The 23,777-nt window shown below is 34.6% G+C and overlaps 1 protein-coding gene and 1 long non-coding RNA gene across 2 annotated transcripts in view; both read left to right on the forward strand.

Annotated features, from left to right (window-relative positions):
• LOC105233783 (kelch-like protein 20) overlaps nt 1-23,777 on the forward strand; it is a 229,579-nt gene that overhangs the window by 100,319 nt on the left and 105,483 nt on the right. The gene's annotated exons all lie outside the window — the stretch shown is intronic.
• The window catches only part of LOC125776867 (uncharacterized), a 30,295-nt gene continuing 28,818 nt past the window's right edge, over nt 22,301-23,777 (forward strand). The window contains exon 1 of the long non-coding RNA XR_007422039.1: nt 22,301-23,350. This is a non-coding gene — a long non-coding RNA (uncharacterized LOC125776867). The remainder of the gene's footprint in view (nt 23,351-23,777) is intronic.

Below are 23,777 nucleotides of genomic sequence, written 5' to 3' on the forward strand. Positions count from 1 at the left end.
AATTTTGTCTTTCATTGTTTTTGTTTTACCTTTTTAATATTTTTTGTTTGGTATTTGCCGCTGTTGCTGCCTCATCACTTAGTTGGCCTTGCAAATATCAGTTCCGAGAAAACAAGCTCAGCTCAGATTTGCTTTGTCATGTTTTCTCGTTTTTACATTGTTTTGATGGTTTGTTTTTATTGCGCTTCTTTGATCTATGTTTTGCTTTTTTTTGTTTTCGCTTTGCAGAGTTTCAATTTGATTTATTACATCAAGTCGACGTGCCCACAAAACAAGCCTTGTCAATTGCCACCAAAATTTTTGTTTATGTTTTTGTATGAAGATTTTTTATCTAGATGAATATGTGTAGTATGGTATGCGTTATTTCTCAAATGCATCGCCTTTTTGCAAACTTCCCCTGAAGTTTCAGTTTATGCATTACAAAGATGGAAGCACGTAACTTTCAATTTAAGCAGTGTCTAAATCAGTTAATATGTCCCACATATATTTTATGAGATTTTCTTTTATTATTTGTACTAAAGGTTTTTTATCTTGTCTGCAAGTGATATTCGAAAGTCAAATATTCAGACCTACAAAAAGTACTGCAATCATATAGTACACCTTGTCGTATGAGCAACTCAGAATATATAAATCACTTGTACATACGAATATAAAGGAATGTTTTTTTTTTGAAAAAAATCGGTAGGACTTTTTAGAGCGACAAGTTTGTGCTATAAAATTATTTATTTTAGTTTTCTTTTGCAAAATATCCATTTCTGGTTTACGTAACTATTCATGTTTCCTTGTAATATGGTTTTGCAAAGTAAAAATTAAAAATAAGGCGCTTGTTTACTCTTCGTCCTCATTTCTAGTGCAAAATCTGGAATCTCAGGTGCATTTGCAAAACGGGATCAACTTGGGAAGTAGTGAATATCCTAGTATATAGTAAAGTTTCTACATAACTATTAGTTATTCCATCTAAAATGATTTTTTAATTGAGAAAAACTTGCTTTTAGACTATCACACTTTTATAGAACACTCAATTTTATACAAAATCTATGACAAAGGGTATTTTTCAGGTGGTTGGGAACGAGAAGAATTTTTCTATGTTTTATTTTTATGATAAATGAGAAAAAATTGAATAAAATAAGGTGGAGACCATCCAGTTATAATTAAGGGGTTACATCGGTTTACGGGTTTAAAAAATCGATTTTTAATAGTAATTTATCCTCTCATAGATCGCTATAATATTTCCCTTTTGCAAAGCTGAGCACAAGGAAAATCTATATGACGAAGCAATTTATTATTCGCAAGTCCAAAGCGATTACGCGATGAGTAGACATAATTCATCTAATTTGTACTGCTATACATTGTATTCATGTTACGTTTCCCATTATTTTTTCGCCTCTTTTCTGAACGCTTTTTTTGTTAAAATCGTATACTTTACTCATTTCTCTGCTTAACAACTGACGGTAATTATCTATTACAAATGATTACACGCAACAAAAGAATGTTAATCTTCATCTAGCAAGCACCGGAAGTGCCACAATAATGGCAGCAAGAAAGGGAATTGGACTAGAAGCAATTTTAGCCATCATCAGTAGCCAAGGTCATCATCTAATACATTTTATTGTTCGTGGTATATGTATCCTAAATGAGGTTGTCTTTAGTTATGTATAGTATACTCTTTAGTTACATTTTTCTTGCGCTCCGGAACTTTAAATTTACTCTTCGTATTTCGGAAATATACAATTCTGATACGCGAATAAACGAGTATTGTAGCCAAAGATCAAACAAACAAAAACACGCAACTAAACTGTAATATTGTCTTCCAAAAGGGATAGTGCAAAGATAATTTGTCAGGAAAAATGGAAGGAATAGTGTCAAAACCTGAATACAAAACATATACGAGTATTATGCTAAAAGCTGCGCTTACAAAGCCAACATCATAAAAACGTGTCAAAAGGAGTACATGACATCTTAACTCTCAGTGAGGAAAATACGCAGCGATTACTGAGGGCAGTATAAAAGAAGGTGATATGCAAGCAGGTATGTGTGATATCTACGATGACATTTTTGCAAACGACTCTTAGAAAAAGATTTATTTTGCAATTTTCGAGAGGCAGTGAATAAAGAAACATGGAAATATCTTAGTATACTTTAGATAAGTTTATATGGTACTACACCTACAATAAAAAGTCAAGCAAACATTATTTGAAATGGCTGATTGAACTTTACTGATAGACGTTTTGGGATTTTTTGCAGAGTGGATAAAAATCGCATACGGCAACAAGCTACCAAAATACATGTACATTATATATATATGGTATATACTTTTTTTAAGCATCTGATGACTGTTTAACCATTTTATATATACTCTTACGGAAACTATTTCAATTAATTGCATTATGTTTTCATTCTTTGCTAATTTACGTTTTTATTTTTCTTTTTCTACTATTTCTACTCCTTACTTCAATAGTAACGATACTACATCCATTTTTGCCACCAGTATGATAATGCAATGTGATCCAAAAGAATATATTAATTATGTGGCCCTTAAGGAGAGTGATAGGCATCAATAGCTTTTGGTATCGGGTGGGATCCTTCTTCAATTTGCCAAAAACTAGAATCAAATTTACATCACACCTAACTTCAGTGATTTTTTTCAGGCTAAGGGAGTAGAATTGCTAATGGAAATTGCAAATTAGTCAAATTGGAAAGTAAAATGGAGATAGCCTCTGTGCAAACAGAGCAATGATTACAAACAGAAATTCAATTTGCAAATTGAGCAATAAAACATTCATTATTGCTTAAGTTCTCACTCCCTGTCGGAAAGCGGACGCACGTTTTGAAAATATTTATAATAAATGATACCTAGATATGAATGGATAAAATAACGTCAAATTATATAATTCGTACCAGTTCTAATATGGATAATGTTAAATTTTTTATAAGGAGTCTACTCAAAACTCTTTTCCCGTCGGTTTTCTAACTGACGTAAGTACGATGAAGTATAAATATAGTCTTAAATCCATTCCTTCAAGCCAGAGGATGTCGATACAACTTTCATTAACTGAAAGCATAAATCGGAATCATTATTACTTTTTTTGAATCGATCCACAGTCGAATACATTTTTTTTTTGTTTTGATCGATAACAGTTAGTAGCTATATGTACGCAATAAAATCGGAAACCATAAAATAAAATGGAAAACAGGATCATAGTGAAAACTGCTTGTTGAGAATAACTGTGACCGAAAATAAAAATGGCTACGGACATGAATTCATTCCGATCCAATCCAATTCCAGCATGACAGCAGTAGCGCTCCAACTCAACTATTCACCAACTCACTTGTATGTGTGCTGGTGCTTGCACAAGCGTTTCATAGCGCCATTGCTACGTTTTATGATGTCACTTTTCCTTTCGTTTTATTTTTCAAATTTCAATTTCAATTTCTATATGGAGTGTATACTTTTGTACAAATGTTAGTTTGCTCAGTTATGGATTTCTGGTTTGGCACTTATGGGACACAGAGCCATCGTTCAAAATAAATACACTTCAATGCACAACAACACTTACGCTTGCATATCTGTTGATATATGTAAACATTTACAGCGGCTGGGAATAGCAAACACCAACTATGGGGTAAAACCAAAAACAAACCCAACAAATGTTTACAAATAACTAGAGCAGAATGAGTAAATACAATTTGTGGGATTTGCTTTAAAAATTCATGTTCATTTTCATGCAAATTCTTATTGTGTTTTGAATTGAGGGCATATAAATTTAATGATCCAATTAAAAAAGCTGTTGACGGATGGTAAATTCAGGTAATATTTAAAATAAGAGGCCATTGTAGGTTACATATATAGCTTATCTGTTTTTTTTTAAACGGTCGAACAAATTCTTATTTAAAGGCAAAGGGATATAAAGCTATTATTTGGTAAATTTATGAAACTGACTGATCACTTAATTCACCTGATATATTAAAAATCGTTATTATCAGCGAACGAGCTCATCAGCCAGTTCATTCCCGCCTATACCTTTGTGACCGGGAACCGGGTAAAGATAGCTTTAATTTCCGCTTGAGCGTAGCTAAGTATGATTATACTATACGGTCGTTACGATAGTTGCGTTGGTGATTGGTGATTTATCTCTATGCACCGACTTATGAGAAAGACTTCTGGTTGAAATATGCTTGGATCGCTCGATCATGATGTACAACCACCTGACAATCCTTGGTACACCATAAGTGCATTAGTAGCTTTGATGGTCAGATCAATATGATGTTTCCACCGCAAAGCGGAAAGCGGAGTCCAGCGTGAAACCAAGATATTTAATCACATTAGTTATATACCTCTACATCCAAGGGTTAGATTCCATACATTTGTTGTTATTTATACCAGAAATACTCAGAGAAAGTAGTAAACTACTAAAAAATGCACTCTTTGGTATTAAATGCTTAATTAATGTTAACAAATTTGATAGTAGTGTCAGTGGCAGAGACACAAAAACTGGATTTAACCTGATTATTATGAGTGAGTAAAAAGTAAGATGTCACATCTACGTTTTTACTGCCATTGAACTTGATATTTCTAATTAATTTAACTATTACTTGCGCCCTGGGCAAACTCACATCCCAAGTCAATTTCCTTTTGTCGCAAAACCATTTTAATCAACCCCTCACAAAGCAAAATGTCACGCATAGGTAATCCTATGAGTATTTGTGTCGTGTTTGCTGACCATAAATGGCAAACTGTCAGTGAAAATTATTATGCAAAAAAGACCAGTGAATGCTTATCAATTAGTGTAAATAATTTTTATAATATTTGTTATCCTCTTCTATAAAATGTCTTTAGTTATATACTTTGCAAGTACAATAGACATCTTAAATATTTAATTTAAAAACAACGATCAACTCTACTGTACTACTACTCATATCTACTACATTTTCGATATAACAACCGTAAACTGTTGAAGCGGTATTTCGGAAGTCTGTGAGAAAGTTTAATGATTCATTAATATTCCAGCTTGAAGGAAAGCCTCAAGGCACTTTGAACTAAAAGCTTTTACTAACTTCCACGTAAAAATAAGTGAATCATGAATTAATAATACTGATTTAATGAATTTTAATTTACACTTTTCGCAATTTGTGGCACTTTGCTCACGCCTTGACAAACTTGTAAGTAGCTATCAACATAGACCATCTCAGATTATTTTCTCCTTCGCTAGGAAACTTAAGCTGTGAGTAATTAGAAAAAAAACAATTGCAATTAGAAAAAGTTCAGTACAAAAAGTAATCTTAAAGTACTCGTTCATGTTAAAAGTTTTCAAGCAAGCGCCTACATGTATACCTCAATTTGTTATTTAAGTACTCTCCGTACTCACACATAAACTCAAAGTTGATGCGAAAGTACACTGCGTGTTCAAGAAACTTGGAGAAAATAGAACAAAGCCAAGAATCGTTGAAAGCTTTAACTTTCTACTTACATTTTTATGTGCGCGTACTCACCCGCGTAGCGTAAGGAAGCAGCATACCTCTTTGCAGATAACACACTTTTGCACTACTTTTACGTCAGATTCTTATGGTTTCCGTTGAGCATACTGTGTTTAAACCGATGCAGTTTTTTGTTAGTTTTTACATTTTTTTCTCTTTACGCTTTCTCCGTACTCTTTGATCATGTTCTACATAATTTTTCACTTAATTGCGGTTGTATTTTTCTTTCTCCATACACCGCAAAACGCATTCACGTGGTTCCTTCTATATTGCTACGTTCAGCGGAAATGCTTTGAGAAAATAATAAAGACATGGTTTGTTATGATGATGGCGTGTTTTCATTTTATTTAATTTATTTAAACTATTTAGAGATGCGTGATTATGCAAAAGAAGCACGTTGTCACAAACTTGTACTCACCTTGATTTATACGATCGGAATCTTGTGCATTATGCACTCACTTTGAACTCACCTTTTGCTGCTTTATTGCTGAAATTGTTTCTTTTAGTGGCCGTCAATTTCTTATTTCATTGATGTTTGTTTTCCTGATAGTTTAACACTTTGTCAGGTCTGAACTATTGGCAACATTCTCGAATCCATACTTAATATTCCTTTTTTCTTTGTACTGTTGTACGTAGTTAATATTCAACAATTATTATTTAGTTCGAAAATAGAGACATCGTATAAAATACTATTCGTTATTGTAGCTGCTTCAATTTACATTCCACACTTGTTTTGACCTAAATGCTATCTCCTTTTTATTAATCTGATTGATTTGGTCTTCTTTCTGTCTGTCTTATTTTCTTTAGCTTAAATATCTGAGTAGGTCATACAAAAACATCTAATTACTATTAATATACAAGTATGTGCCAAATCATAATAAATAAACACGGGAAACAATTTTACTTTTTATCCTTACGATGTGTTAATGTTTTGTCAGCAGCAAAGCATAGCCCGCAGAGAAAACTTCTCGTTAAGGTCCACTTTGCGCCAAATGGCTTTCAAAAAATGTTTATTGCTTCAATTTTTGGCAAACAATGATCCTCATAGGTCCGTATGAAAATTTGCTGGAGAATGACAGAAACTGCTTATACAGAGAACTTTTTTATAAGACGAGATATCTTCACGAGATATTGTTTGAGGTAATGATACAATTATCGGAGAAATTTTTTGGATTGAATCACGAAAACATATATGTAGCTATTATACAAGTTGAGGGATCAAAATCAAGTTCTTGTATGGAAGACTTTTGTATTGTATTTGGAATGACAGCAATTTCAAGTGTTTCGTATGCAAAGCAAAGGCAGCAATTTCCGCTCCAAGCAAGTATTTGTTTTTTCTTGAATTGATAGTTTAATTCTGTTGCCTTATGCCTATTGCTTAACTACCTCAACATTCTCAGAGTATATATTTATATATTTTAACATTTATGCAAAAGTATCTTCCCTTTTAAGATTAATTTGCTTATTTAGGGTGGCTACTATAGTCATTACCTGGCTAAAATTCACTGTTTCCATAGTTGAGAGTGGTGCTGATTATGACTCTATTGCTTATGTTCTATCAAGGTATTAATATGTTTTTTGTACTAAAGAAGTTTGCGAAAATTTAATGGAAATTTATCTCGGATATAGAAAATTTTGAATTCCTGAAGCAATATGTAGGGAAGTCGAGATTACAGGTGTATAAATATTTCTTTTTTTTTATTTAACTTTTAATTATAAAATCGTTTCTCGTGATTTTTAATTTTAAGAAAAACTTTTGAATTTCACTTTCACATAAACTATCTTTGACTCGTAAATGTGTCACTTATGTTTGTTTTTACTTTTTAATTAGCTGAGTGCGCCCGGCTGCTTTTTGCGAAATGTAAAGCTCAGTTGGCAACAATATACATTTACATAAATAATTAACTCACTCACTTTAATTACAATACGCATAGGGAAATACGTAAAGGGAAATAAAGGTAATTCTAATATTAACATTTTATTTGATAAGACACCTTTAACGCATGTAATCCCCTTTACTCGTCTTTCAAAAGATCTGTTCAAATATTGCTCAAACTTTGTCACGCTTTTTCAACTGAGTGGTGGAACATTTGCTGACCTGAATAGCATTTAGTCTTATTAAAGACAATTAGTATATAACCGGAATATAACCGGTAGGCAACATTAGCCGGAGTTATTATAGCTGACACTTAAGTACAGTTATAATAAAAACGGATAAAACCAATCTTCTACCCCACTTGTTTACCCAAACGTCAACAAACTCACCGGAATGGTTCTACTAAACGTTAATAGGTATACGAGTATGTACACACAGAGTACATATTGACCTTAATACTGAAGCTGCAGAAAAAATACATGTTTGCAGTTACTTGTTATTTTTGTGCTTGCGGCATTTCCTTGACCCGCTTACTGGATGGGATATGCAGCATGCAGCACCCTCTACTTACGTGAACAGCAAATACAATCAACCTAAATACCACAGTTCAGAAGCGATTTGCGCATTCAAGTGTAAGGCCAAGCATGTCGTTATCTGCTACTTTAGATTTTATATTTGCACGAGTCCGGGTATCTGCGAGTACTTCACCTCTCTGTCCTTGAGTCTTGTTTGTGTGAGCAAAATAGCAACCCAGGTGCACTCCTATTTTAAATTCTTGAACTAAATCGAAAAGTTACAATTTAAGGGCACTTTTAAAATATTGATACTTCAGGAATAACTGGAGTTCAAACTGAAGCAAATGCACAGTTTTGTTCGTGATATTTGTTAAATGATTCGACGCTGTCATATTTTTAGGTGGAAGGTTTCTTCATTCACAAATTTTAGTACCCTCTAGCGGCTAATATGCCATTGATAACAGTTCACAAAAGTACACACCCCTTATAATACTCTATCATCTAACTGGTACATAGCTTACGCTTTAGGTCTCTGCATCTGACCTCCGTTCTCATTTAAAAGTCATTTAATTAATTATCGGCGTAGTTATATTTTTCAAGAGTTTATTCTTGGCACTCTTTTGCGCCAATCCGTTGGACAGTCTCCGCTGCGATGTGACCATTATCTAATTGGGTTTTGTGGCAAGCAGGGAATATTTTAAAGAAATGGCGAAAAAGGAAACAGGAATCAAAAAAAGCCAGTAAAAGTATAATTTTTTGTGATTTGACTCCAAACAATTGCACTGCAAACAATAATATACTATCGCACATACATACGGATAATTCCCGTCAGCGGTATAAAAACAGAAAACAAATTAAAAAAGGGAACTAGCAAAATACAACAAAAGAGAAAAGACACTAAAAGCGAGGTATTTTATGAAAAAATATGCAAGATATACAAAATTTCATCTTCTTCATCGGCTGTTGCAACTTGCTTTCAGCAAAGTGCTTAATCGTATCGCATCAATACCGATCGGACAGCGACCAGTTAGAACTCCTACAACCGCTGAAAGCTAGACTGTACCATAAGAAGACAACAGAGAAGCTCCACGTTCCCTTCCTGCGGTTATTGAGACTAAAGTACCTGTCCGAGTGAGCTCATCAGCAATATCGTTGTGCCACCCAAGCCAATCTAATGATGTAGTGACTACATGCTAGATATGAGGAGTATAGACATCCTTTCGCCAGTCTTTAGCAAACAGTCAGCGAAATCAAGACTGAAACCGCTGTCCCACTATCGAGTGGGTAGTCACCACGCTGAAGAAGGTTGCGCTTTGGTAAACCAGTAAACCTACTGCTAGCTTTATAGCAGCCACTTCCGCTTGGAAAACTCTTGACCATACACTCAAAAAGCTAATTTAAATACCACAAAAAAAATAAAACTCTTTACGATGCTATAAGAATTAGTATAACTAGAAAATATTCTTTTATTCTAATATTTATTATATTATTGACTACCTCATTATACCTTTGGTATATAAAATTTAAAATTTCCCTTTTGAGCTACTTTAATACACTTATACTGCTTATGTACATAAGTATATGTGTATTTTTAAACACATATGTAAGGAGAGGATTAATTAACCGTTTCGTTAGTCAACCGGCAATTAAGCATTCGCGCTTTAGCAACCGTTGGCGACTTTTTAATTGTCTCATGTTTTTCTTGTATTTAAAAATGTCATATGCAACTTCACAATTTAATTTTCTGCTTCATTTATTATGTAATGACATTGTGGAGTCTCCAGTCCGTAAAAGTAGTAAAACAACAGAAGTATATAGCGCCGGAGCGATTGGCGTAGACATCTTACATATTCTTTGTAATCGCTCAGCTCTCTTTTCGCCCTACTTCTTACTTCAATAAAGTCCTTTAACCAACGAATTACGAATATACATAGCTGTCTGCTTCTTTTGATTTCTTCACTAGGCTTTGAAATATTTTCTGTTTTTTAAACTAAAAAAACCTAAGAAAAGTGAAGTTTGAACATATTTTTAAAAAACATAAAGTAAAATTTTTTTGGTCAAAAACCACTTTTTTGAATTTTTTTAAAATTTGTAAAACTTTACACTTTTTTTGGAATTTTATAGTTTAACAAGACGACAAATTAAAGAAAAATATGAGTCTCTTTGAATTTTTTATTTCCGATAGAAATTGCGATCTGCATCCTGCCCGCCGTCCGACAAATACACATGCGAGATACATCGGCCAATTGTGAATGATGTTTAAATGGTTATATATAAGCCCTAGGAATTTCGCTTTAATCAATTATTTTTTTCCCTCCCGAAAAAATCGATTTTTTGAAGCCTCTAATGCAGGCTTCCCTCTTAATGCAATACCGTTAAATAAAAATAAGCATGCACCAAAGAGAATTGCAATATGAAAAGCACAAACACAAGTGCTTAAGTACACACCTACATATGCTAATATTTTAAAAAATTTTATTTAAATATCCATTTCACATGACTGCCAAGAGAGGAAAAAATATAAGTGCGCGCAATTCGCTGGCTACAGGATTCCAAATGTATGCCGTCACAAATTTCGCTGCCCGCAATCAGCATGTCAGTTTCGCGTTATCCTTAAAATTTATATATTTGCATTTAAAGGTCACAGCATGTGACCAGTGTTGGAGGTATATGCACGAGATGTGGCAAGAGGGTTGCATTTCAGCTGTGCGTTCATAGCGTTTGACGCCAAAGTGCTGACTACGCGGCGCTAATAAATGTGTCACGTAGTCACGCATGCTTTTGCATACAACCTTGTGCAAATGTGGTAGCACACGTCCATACACTCACACATAGAGCCGTGAGAGTCACGAACATTGACACTCGAATCCGCACCGAAGTGAATACATTTGAATGCTGAATATGGCCTTGACCGCAGCGTCAGCGAATTCTGTTGGGATAGGTATTTTTTAGCTATTTTAGAATTTTGTTTTTTTAATGCAGATTTTCCAGCGAAAGAATTGACCAAAACATCTCAGTCCTCTAGTTTGCTGATATGAAATAAAGGGTGATTTTTTAAGAGCTTGATAACTTTTTTTAAAAAAAAAAACGCATAAAATTTGCAAAATCTCATCGGTTCTTTATTTGAAACGTTAGATTGGTTCATGACATTTACTTTTTGAAGATAATTTCATTTAAATGTTGACCGCGGCTCCGTCTTAGGTGGTCCATTCGGAAAGTCCAATTTTGGGCAACTTTTTCGAGCATTTCGGCCGGAATAGCCCGAATTTCTTCGGAAATGTTGTCTTCCAAAGCTGGAATAGTTGCTGGCTTATTTCTGTAGACTTTAGACTTGACGTAGCCCCACAAAAAATAGTCTAAAGGCGTTAAATCGCATGATCTTGGTGGCCAACTTACGGGTCCATTTCTTGAGATGAATTGTTGTCCGAAGTTTTCCTCAAAATGGCCATAGAATCGCGAGCTGTGTGGCATGTAGCGCCATCTTGTTGAAACCACATGTCAACCAAGTTCAGTTCTTCCATTTTTGGCAACAAAAAGTTTGTTAGCATCGAACGATAGCGATCGCCATTCACCGTAACGTTGCGTCCAACAGCATCTTTGAAAAAATACGGTCCAATGATTCCACCAGCGTACAAACCACACCAAACAGTGCATTTTTCGGGATGCATGGGCAGTTCTTGAACGGCTTCTGGTTGCTCTTCACCCCAAATGCGGCAATTTTGCTTATTTACGTAGCCATTCAACCAGAAATGAGCCTCATCGCTGAACAAAATTTGTCGATAAAAAATTTTCGAACCGAACACTGATTTTGGTAATAAAATTCAATGATTTGCAAGCGTTGCTCGTTAGTAAGTCTATTCATGATGAAATGTCAAAGCATACTGAGCATCTTTCTCTTTGACACCATGTCTGAAATCCCACGTGATCTGTCAAATACTAATGCATGAAAATCCTAACCTCAAAAAAATCACCCGTTATAAATTTTAAAGCGTGTGAGCGTGTCCGGCATGAAATACTTTGTTTCATATTTCCTCTCTATGATCCCGCCTTAAAGCGGCGGCTTAAAATATTTTACTCACGCAGTGCGTGCAGTGATTCACAGTATCTAAACGGCGGCTAGTGAAAATCGCTTATTTTTCTACGAACCTTTCATGGTAACACTGAAATTCACTTTGCTGTTGGTTGAGCAAGAACTCTTATTTTTGACCTTGTACATATTAAGCGGTACTTTTATTTTTATATGCATACTTGTATGTGGGCTCGCTTCTAATTAGATAAATGTAAGTAAAAGCAATTTATATAAATATTTCAGAAAGCTCTCCTCACTTTATTTTTCAGTTTCAAAGTTTTGCCAGCTTGGCTGCTATCGTTAAGCAGCAAGAATTAATTTGCCAGCCACAGATTTCAATACCAAACTTAGACTTCATTAGGTGATTAAATGACTGACAACACAGTAGTGAAACAATTTTAAGAATCATTTTGGCATGTTAGAGTAAGGCAGCTAATGGACAACAAACGATGACGGTGATTGGCCTTGATAGCTATGACCTCCACTTAATTTACACCGGTAGGAAAAAGTGTGCGTAGGCAGAAGCAGCAGCAATTGCCAGCTAAATTCATATAGTACTTAGTTATGGCAGTTAATTAAAATTGTCAAGTATTTAAATATTTATCAGTATTTAAAATAAAGTTTGTAGCGTGCAAATTTTCGATATTTGCTTCCATTGCTAGCCGCTGGTCTGTGAAAATATAAGGACAAACTTTTTACGTAACTTCTTAAACAAGACCCACTAATAATATAAAAAGAACATTGCACTCTCTCTTGAGGGCTTGTTAAATTCCGAAAGTTTGGAATTTCCTACTTTTCTAACCATGCTAGTATTTTCACACACGAAAATTTTGTGGTAATTTTTGGCAATTAAGTTCCATAAAATTTATGTTGTCGTCATACAAGTTGTTCAGAATTTCCTGTACAACTGCCTTCCCAATAACATGCCATTAAATATATCCTTCCTATTGAGTTCTAGCCAAACCTATTGTGCAACATTCGGCAGTATACACGCATATACACCCACATCAAGCTGCCAGGTAATGCCATGTAACATGAAAACTTTAGTTAAGCTTTGCGTATTCAGTGAATGTAAACCTTACTGAGTAAACTCATCCATTTCATTCACAACTTCTGTATTTACTTTTCGCATATTCCACTGGCTTTTATTCTGAATATCTTACTCTCACACATATCTGCTCCGCAGCTGACGGTTATATTTGTAGTTGTGACTGGGTGTCAAGAAAAACTTTCTCCTTCAGATCTCGCTTGCTTGCTTAGCTTCTTGGCACATATTTGAAGGTTTATTTTGCTACGAAATCGTTCTGATGTGCATAGAAAAATAAAACACAAACACCACAGAACCAGAAAAATAAATAAAATGTTCTTCAATTCACCGAATAATTGCTCAAGGCATACGACTTCAGAAAGTTGAACTGTTTAAAGCATGTAAAATGTATACCTGTACTACATATACATAACAGTGGGAAAAAATGGTAAGACTTTTTAATGCAGATTTGGCATTTTGTCGAAATATTATTTTTATAGCTGGTATGACAATCAGTGATTTCTGTGCCAAATATCACATCAAAATAATCATTAGTATTTGGTATTCACTTGTTTTGCTGAAGTACATAAAGTGCATTCGGCGTTTTTTACGATGAGTGAAATTATTCAACGAAGAAGTTCTATTAAATTTTGTCAGTGGAATCAAAATTCTGGTACCAAAACGTTCAAATTGTTAGAAATGATCTTTGATGATAATTGCCGTGTGGTACATAGACTTTAAGGAATAAATTGATAATTTTAAAATCATGAATAAAGTCTTAATATTTTTATCCCAGGGAGATATATGGCAATAATGTGTGAATATGGGAGTTATGAAGATGCACATTTTTTTGGAGAATTTGGAAATTGAAAATTTTCACCGGCAAAGATCTGTAGGCTTTTTCATTTTATTATAAATATTTACAGCTGGAAATTGGAACACTGCTAACATGGAACGTATCTTTTCAAGAGTTTTTCGTAAAATGTTTTGAAATGAATCTATTTTAATTCGGCCAGAATTACCGTTATAAAAAAGTATAACTTGTATGGCCTATATTACGATAGTTCTATTATTATTTCTTTTTAGATATGACCGACATACGAATACATATGGCTCAAGCACGACTTCCGGCCTTACACCAAGTATCCTCTGTCTAGCCATAAAGTATCCGTTTGAAGGCGAGCTAAAGTTAGAAGGCAAAATGTCCCTCCTTAGGTTTGTCGCTTGGTGTGGAAGCCGCCACGTAAACAAACACTCCTAATGAAAAGAGAAAAGCTCCGGATGGGAGACCGGATTTTGATGAGAACTGGCTTTAACGGACGGATATCACTGAATGCTTTGTGCCATGTGATAAATTAGGCCTTTCAAAACACCTCTGCATATTTTCAACGAATCCGTCTCGTGATTCCATTAGAAGCACAAAATTTCAAACCAACTCGTTTGTTAATTATAAAAATTTCTTGAAAAACGCTTCAAGTCGTAAACAAACAGCTATAAAACACATATTGGTGTTGAAAACAAATCCTTGGAAATCCTTTGAAAAATCAACGAAAAAGAAATGTTTTATAACAGATGAGAAAGTATGGAGCCAATATCGCCATAAAGGTAACAAAGTGACGATCCCAAACAAATGTCAAATATAGAGAATAAATTCTTTAACCCCATTTTTGTAATGCCAAAATATATAATTGATCTCAATATTCTTATAAAATTTAAAACAATTTAAATCTATCGCCTCAAAGTTTCTTCTTCATGTATATGTCACAGGTCAAAAGTATTTTTTGTGTACTAAATGCTTGCAACATGTAAAAAATTTCAACTTCATAATAACTTCATAAAACCTCACACTTCTTTCATTTATTATACAATTTTTTTTAAGAAATAAACGTTTAATATGTCCCCATTCTTGGTAAGTCAACACCCTCACAAACGTCATTGGTGCAAACCTGATTTTTGTACGATAATGAAAAGCTGAACAAAAGTAAATGATACAAACGGGCAAAAAACATACACCCGCACCCACATACATACACTTATCTGAGTAGAAAAGCAGGCGCAAGTTGACGTGACATGACGTATAAGCAACATTTTGCGAAGCGAGGCTTGCAAGCATTTTCTTGTAAATTTTTTAGCACTTTGGTTCCAGCGAACACGTGTCAGCTTGAAGACATAAACTGACATAATGCAGTTTTGTAATTAAAGCCGAGAGGTCACCGCACCAATTTCCTCATTTTAATGCTCATGAAATAGTCATGTGCTCAGTAAAGCATAGAGAGTATAGAGCTACTCTTGAACGAAGCACTTTTAGTGGCTTAAGAGTTACATGTTATCCGAATTGAAAGAGCGCAACTGTCAGCTCTCTCCTGCGCGCTCTTTCATTATCCACACGTTGCGGTGCGGATAAGAATTGCAGATGAAACCTAACCTAGGCAAAAGGCGTGCGACGACTTCAACTCAAATTCAGTTGTACGCAGCACAAGGCAGAGAAAACAATCGAATGCAGCGCGCGTCCTACCGCACGGCATTCACAAACAAACCAATACAAACGCACGCCTACACACATTAGTCCAAATCGCGTTTATATGAAGACGGACGTGGCGAGGTGTGAGTTTCATGGCTGTTTGACTGCGCACGTGTACGAATATGTGCCGGTGTGTGACAGCTACTGTGACGGGCACGCTGGAATACGAAATTTGTGAATTGCAAATTAAATAGCGCAAGCGAAAGCCGAGTACATAAATAAATAAATAAATAAGTTAAATAAATAATTGAGTGATGTGTAAAGGAGGCCAAAGTTAACTAAGTGAAGCATATTAATTGTGCGAAGGCAGTGCATTGATAGTGGTGAAGTGGGCTATTCAACGCCTAATGACCGCACTTTAAGTGGCAGAGTGGGGTAATAAATAAATATTGTGCTCAAAAACCAAAAACTAAGAAGAAATAATAATAAATAAATAAGAGTGCTACGCCAACGCCAAAAAGATTTTAAGCTAAAGCCAATATATGTATATAAATATAACAAAAATCATCCATGTGCAACCCGCACCGTTATGACGTTCCGCTACGCTTCCAGCAAAAAATGTCATAACTGCGATTTAGTGGCACAACTCAACGCGGATCGCCATTACCGAAACAGAAGGTCGTGCTGTTTTTAGCCGCCGGAAAAGCACGCACCTCAGCTACTCGCTGGTTTTACGTGCCCGTTGCATGACTGCCTGCTGTGTCGCGTTCAAACAGTATGTGGATTTAGCGCCACTTACGAAACGACTTGCGATAAAAAGTAGAAAAGCAAGTGCAGTGTGTTCCGCGTGGTCCTGTTGAGGCAGTCACAATGCGACTACTCAAATTTCGCGGCGCCTCGTAAATTCAATTTGACAGTTTTTTCGGTGCGCGGCTCGAAGTGACATATGTCTGCGTGATTGTAACGGTAAACACACACATAGGCACCTAAAGTGAGTTATAAGCTGCTACCGTTGCGATGGACTGTGCGCGCATGTAGCTGGAGATTACTCATACGCACCGTTGCTCCTGAGTGCCCACGCTCAAATAAATAAATGGTAATTTTAATGCGGCTCAGATTTATACGCATACACTAAGTATATCATATTTGTGCGCATAAAGAGCACTCAAGCTCATACATATTAATAAGCGCTGTGCATGTATGTGTGTATGTAAAGCAAGGCTGGCAGGCGAGACACGCGTTCATGCGTGCAGCTTAATACAGTCAGCGCGCATATGTGTTTGCACATGTATGTGTGTTTGTAGGTGTAACCTGTAATTGCGCTGGTGAATTGTGTACTCCAAGTGGTTGTGTGCTTGTCCTTGCGGGCTCTTGTGTGTGTAATGATGGGCGTAAAGTTAATAAAAGAAGCAAGCCAACAAAAAATGTTACATGATAGCCTGTGGGCTTTATGCTACCGGTAAATAACGGTAGTGAACCGCAAATCATTGACCCCACAGCAGCCTTTGGCGATTAACCACTCCGTTAACCAGTACATACCATTCATGTATGTATGGGGTGCTTGAAGTGAAGTGATGTTGAGACAATAAGGCCCGACTTCGTTGCGTATACGCAGTGATGATTTTGATTGCGTACATTTTGAGTAAAATTGGGTGTTGTATGTTAATACAGTTGAAGGTTATGCATAATAACAATTAAAAAAAGAAAATAGTATGTATTTTTTTGACTAACAACAGATATAAAAATTGTATATAGTAAGGTTATTGTGATAGAGGATAGTCTGTTAAAATTACCTACGTGGAAATATGTTTTCAAAAGAGTAAAATTTTGCAGTTTTTATGTCCTAAATTATGCAAAATCCTTAATAAAAGCCGTAAAAAGGAACAACGAATACTATAACAATGAAAAATTTATGAAAAATATTTCAAAAATATGCAATGTATATCACTTTAGTGAATTTTGGTTCTAAAACTGCATTCAAATTATACTAGAAAACATGAATTTTATCATAAAATCAACAGCGCAGACTTAGAATTTGTTATTAGTAAACATTTACTTTTATTTCAGTTACTTATTTAAAAGATTGTACATCAATTATCTACATTGTGGCAAAAAAGTACAAAAACAAAACCGGGTGAATGATATTTCAAAAATGGGCTATGTTGTTAGGAATGCCCTTACTTAATTTAAAGTTCACAGCAGCTGCATAAGTCAGTTCACCTCAGTAGTACGTTGCGATTTTTACAACGGATGAAAATATCGAATGATGAATTTTTCTCAAGTTTTGTGTTTCTGATCAACTTTAGGGCGAAGAAGCATTTAGAATTTTGAAAAGGACGTACGGTGATTTTTAATAAAACTATATACCTACATATGTTAATCGTGGCATGATGGACTTCGACCTCTTCAACAGTTCAATAAAATTATTAAAAAGAGTGAAAGATATGGTGCTTGAAAATCGCCCGACAAGTATTAGAGAAATGGTCAGAGAGTTCGATATCTCCCGCGAGTGCGTTTGTATAATTTTTGTGGTGGATATTTGGGTATGAAACGCATTCTTGCTCGACTCGTCCCGATAAAGCTGATGTTTTTTTCGCGTCGACCATCTATTGCGACCGAATTTAAAGCCAAAATCGCCATGAATATCATAGATCAGCCACCGTATTCACTAGTATTGGCAGCGTATAATTTTTTCTTGTTTTACAATCTGAAATTGCCGCTTTGTGGGACTCCTCAGTCTATCGAAGAGATAAAACAAAATTCCCTGAAGGAGCTGAAGTCCATCCGAAAAAGTGCTTATGAAGTGAGTTTCGAGGACTGGAAAAAAACGGTGCCAGAAGTTGTATTAAAAATGTATCTTGAGGGGATTAATTTAAGGCGACAAATAAATATTGATGAGTAATTAAATATTTTGTGTCTCAATTACAATTTTCGAGTACTTTCTTGTCACAATATATCTATAGAGGGTGTGCTTTTGAAATCTAGAGATTATCTGGCTATATTAAAAATACCGTCATTTGTTTGTTTGTGGAATTTGATGCCAAGTATTCATAATACTTAACAGAAGCCATAAACTTAACAAAAATATTTTTTAATGAAAGCACAGAAAAAATGCTAAAGAGATACCTTTTTGTGATCAAAGAAATTTTTTTTTAATAATTTTGAAAAATAAAAGCATCAAAATAAATAACTTTTCTGCGATTACTAATCACCAACTTCGAATGCTCAACCAACTTTGCTTGCTGGATTGACATTTTTTATAATATCGATATAATTTTTCAATACCCAATTGAATGAAGTGCTAAACGACTGACAAATTTCATAAACGTGTGCAAAGGTGCGTGCCCAAACAGGACATTTATTATTATAAAATTGAACACCGTACCCGCTTTTCATACTACTATTAAGTATTGAAAGTATATTTTTGTATTGCTGCTATGCTATCCCAAAATAAAAAAAAAATTAAAGTTTATTGCCTACACGTGTTCAGTACATGACTGCAGCTCCTAACAACAAAAGCAACAAAAAACTAAATAAATATTTATAAAGCTGTGAGTACATACCTTAAACGCAAATATTATAGTTTTATCGATGAGAAATTGGCGTGTCGTTAATGTCCTGTGGCAACCGTTGAAAGCCATTGGGTGCGTGCGCGCAACAAAATAAATAGCATTTATGTCTCATATATAAAAAGAAAATGTATGTGTGAATGTTTGCAGAAGTGCTTAGTACTGATCTGAGCAATTAATTATATTGTGCGTAGGCAATATATTCACCGCAATAAGCCGATCGAGTAAACTATGAACACTTTAACTGAGTTGTCATAGTGGAAGTTCAATGACCGTAGTGAAAAAAAAAAAATAAATAAATAAAATGAATACTAAAATAAATATGAAATTTTAAGAGTCGAGTTTGGGAAACATGCGCCAGCGATAGTCAATATTTTATTATTTTCCTGCTTGGAATGGATTCAACTAAATTGTGTGCAAAATTTCGGATAGTGCAGCAATTGTGTTACTACATTTACGGTTTTTATCAATTGTTCTCTGACGTTTGATTAATGCCCAAACATTTTCAATCATGTTTAGGTTGGGGCTCTGCGATCGAAGTACAACTTGCTTTGTTTCATTAAAAAGTTTTGTAGGTAATCAGCCGTTATGCGATTGAGCGTCCTCTTACATTCTATTTGTAAAATTGAGTAGAGAATTGGAAAAAGGCGATTGCCCCATATTAAGAACTACCTAGTTTTCGGATTTTAATCTTAATTATGGTATTTAAAATTACTACGTTGTTATCAATTTCTAATGGTTATGATTCATTTATAAAGCTCCTTTGTGTAGGAGAATTTGTAATCAAACTTTTTAATTTAGAAATAAAAATATTGACCTTCACTAAATTCTTTCTAATATAAAAACAATGGCTTATAATGTGAGACGACATCTTTTGCGATTTTTAAGCACCCAGTAAGTTACCAAAGTATAAAAATAACATGCAAGTGGTAATGTGTAAATATAGCTAACTGTTTGGGGTCTAATTTATGTTGTTGTACTCATTTTGCTGCTCAATAATAATTACCAAATTAAGCGTAAACCGTAACCAACAAACAAAAAATGCGATAGGCCAACGTAGGCACCATAATTGAGGCACATTTTCACAAACATCTCCTACATTATTGGCATATACACACACACTTCCAGCTATTTTATATTTAGGTATGTAGTCGCCATAATTCGAACTCACACCCACGGATATTTCGAAACACATTAGCGTAATTGGCAAAAGTTCATCAAAGTAAAATTAACGCAAAGAATTTGCGCAATACACGTTGTGTTTGTAGCGACTGGCGATAGTACCGTTAGGTAGGTCAGAATTATGTTAATTATAGAAATAATGGTGAGGCGAAAACTTGGAAAAAAAATTGAAATGTTGTAGCCACAAGCTCGACGTGTAACGGTAAAAGTAAATTACTTATAGGTAAAGTGAAAAGTTACTCAGAGCAATCACGCAATATTATGTAATCTATACAAGAAAAGTTTTGACTCTAGACGTATTAAAAAAGAAGAAAGAGTGTTATCATATACAAGGTACGTTCCAAAGTAAACAGGACATTAAAAAAAAACAGAACAAATGGTTTTTTCGGCAAACTCAATTTATTTTATTCAAAATAGTCTCCTTCTGCTTCAATCCAGTTTTTTGTGCGGTCTAAAAGCATGTCGGTGCAAGCCTTTTGAATGGCCTCTACGTCTGCATAACGCTTTCTTTTCATGGCAAATGCATTTTTCCGAAAAGGAAGAAGTCGCACGATGCCATATCAGGTGCATACGGAGTGGTTAATGGTTCAAATTTAATTTTAAGTCATAATGATGTCCTACGAATGTTGGATTTTGAGCATTTCTAGGTCGTCAGTCAATTTGTGCAGAACAAACCGTTTCGTAAGTACAAATATTCAGACAATATGCGATAAATCGATGTTTTGGAGTTGTTCATTTTCATTTCCATGAATTTCAATGATGATTTCGGTTGAGATTTGATGAATTCACGCACAGTGTCGATGGATGGAGATTTCCGGTGATCACAGATTTTGATTGGCCCACATGTTGATCGTCATTTATGTCCTCACGACCACTTCGAAAATGTTGAACTCGTGCACTCTGCTACTGGATAGGCAATCATCGCCATAAACTTAGTTCATGAATTGAAACGTTTCGGTAAAAATTTTACCAATTTTAAAACAAAATTTAATGTTGGCTCTTTATTCGAAGCTCATTTGCGCACCAATAACACAAACATACAGACACTTAAAACGCAATAACTTCACTTCCAATCTATGAAATGTCATGAAATTCTCACTGAACAGTCGACATATAGATGGCGGCACCAGGAAACGCTAGATTCAAAAATGTTTACGTTGGAACGCACCTTGTATATATAACGCTATATCTATCTCGATTAATTTTAGGTGGTACATACAACCGTTAGGTGAACTAAAGCAGCAACATCTTGCAAGAGTATAAAAACTTAATTTAAATATTTTTAGTTTTTAGCATTAATTTATTTGGAAAACTAATCTGATCATATTTGACTCTAACATTTATTCGTATTTTAATGCAAGGCTCTTTAATAAAACATTCAAGTAGGCTCTTATGCCAATAAGAGCATGCCAACGTTTACTAATTTGATTTACCAACAAGTGAATGGTATGGTATGGTAAGCCTTGGCTGTACTGACCTTCAGTGCTTACAGCGAATTTTGGTTTTCTCGGTTTCGGTTATTTTTGAAGCGACGCGTGCAAGATTGTTGCATAGTTCCGGCCTCATAATCACGTCTCACTTTCAATAATGGTTTAATGAGTGTAGGATCCGTAGCTATGTTGTCAAATACCTCTTTTTTTAGTTAAAGATTCAGGTCTTTTGGTATGAGTCTAGTCTTTAAAGTTTTGGATATGAGGCGGTCGATGACTTTACGACCTTCAGTGAATTCTTTACGCCACTTAAATCATATAATATTTTAAGCCGAATGAATACAAATTAACGATTTTTGAGATGTAAATATAAAATTATGTATATAAGTTTAATTAATTTATTTCTTTAATTTCTTCACTTTCAGCTTGGACTTAAAATCAGCTCAATAAGATCACGAAGTTTAAATAAATATGCATAACAGTAAAAATAAATGAAAACAGGTTTTGAGAAATACTTAAAAAGTGTGCTGGCTAGTAGCTGCAGAAAAATTAATAAAAAATCTTAAATATTTTACTGTGCTTATTAAAGAATATACAACAAAAAATAAATATATGGAGTTCGTAAAAATGGTTTGTTTAAGACTGTTATATACATATAATCTCCACGTAAAAAAATACTCGGAACTTTGAAAAAAAAAAGTTTACTTTTAAAACTCTAAAAGAGGGGTGCTTATGATTTGAAAATTTTAAACTATTAAAATTAAGAAAAAACCTTCTGTCTCTACATAACAAAAAAACCAAACAAAAATAAATGAAATGTTCACTTAAATAATAAATTAATTACATTTAACGAAACATATCAAAAATTAGTCTGATTTTCTATTTTATAATTATTAAATAAAACTTAAAACCAATATACAACAAAAACCATAACTCTAAAGGCAGTGTTCTTGAAATTATACTAACTGTACTCGAAATAAATTTATTAACTCACTTTAATTAACTCAAAATAAATCGAAAATAAAAACAAAATTTAACAGATAAATCTTTGAATTGTAATCTATGGGCGAGTTTCAGCACAAATTCCCTATAACTACGCTAACACATGCAAAAGCGTGCAGTCAAAAGCAAACAACTTAACTGTGGACTGCATTTGCCATCAATTCGCTTAAAGTTATTACGCGTTTAATCGAGTTTTGGCGTATTTCAGTGTAATAATCGATTCAATCTGTGTCGAGCACAATTTATCGTCGTATGCTCCACTTTCACACGACTGCGACCGATGCGTGTGAAGCACAGCTAAAGCAAAAACAGTGAGTGAAATATATATTTACAGATAGTCGAAAAGTAATACTGGCAGTGTGTGTGCATGTGTGCAAATACATGTGTATCTGTATGTGTGTTTAACGCCAGCGTGGCAAGCAAGCAGCTTATGTGTTGAGCTCGTCACATAAAAGGCTATGAAAGCTTAAGTCTAACGCTAAGCCGCTATCGTCTCACTTACACGAAATTGGTTTATTAATAACACCACTACAAGCGCGTTAGCTGAAAGCGACAATATCTACAAGCAATATCAGTAAACTGAACTCACGGTATTATAACGCTTTACTAAAGTAAATACCAAAGCAACAACAACCAGTGTGCTATAAAGTTACGAAAATAAAAATAGAAAAACTAATCAAGAATAGTGCAGCAGTGAATGGCGGAAACCATGGCAGGATTGTGGCTGAATTTGACTTGCAAAAAGTGAGTACAAGCGGTAGCGTTTTAAGTACATGAACTGTTGTGCATTCTTTTTTCAAGTTTATTCAAAGTAACGGCGCGCTTTTGTAACCGGCAGAAATGCAGGTTTTACTTCCACGTGGCTTAATGCAGCGCGACTACCGCGTTTTTACTTATTTGTAGTTATCTTTATATATATAAATCTTCTGACCGTGTGTTTGCCTTGGGATTGCTCCTAAACGGATGGACCGATTTTGATGAAATTTTGTGTGTACGTTCAAGGAAATTCGGGAATGGTTTGTATTTACAATTTGGTCCACTGGAAAATGTTTTTTAAATTATTTTTTCAGTTTTAATCAATTTTTAAATTTGAAATGTTTGACCGATAGATGGCGCTCCCATCGCAGTATCCAATATTCAAACCTTAAATTGGTGTAAACGTGTATTAAAC

Source organism: Bactrocera dorsalis, chromosome 2 (genome assembly GCF_023373825.1).
Source record: "Bactrocera dorsalis isolate Fly_Bdor chromosome 2, ASM2337382v1, whole genome shotgun sequence".
In the NCBI taxonomy this organism is placed as follows: domain Eukaryota; kingdom Metazoa; phylum Arthropoda; class Insecta; order Diptera; family Tephritidae; genus Bactrocera; species Bactrocera dorsalis.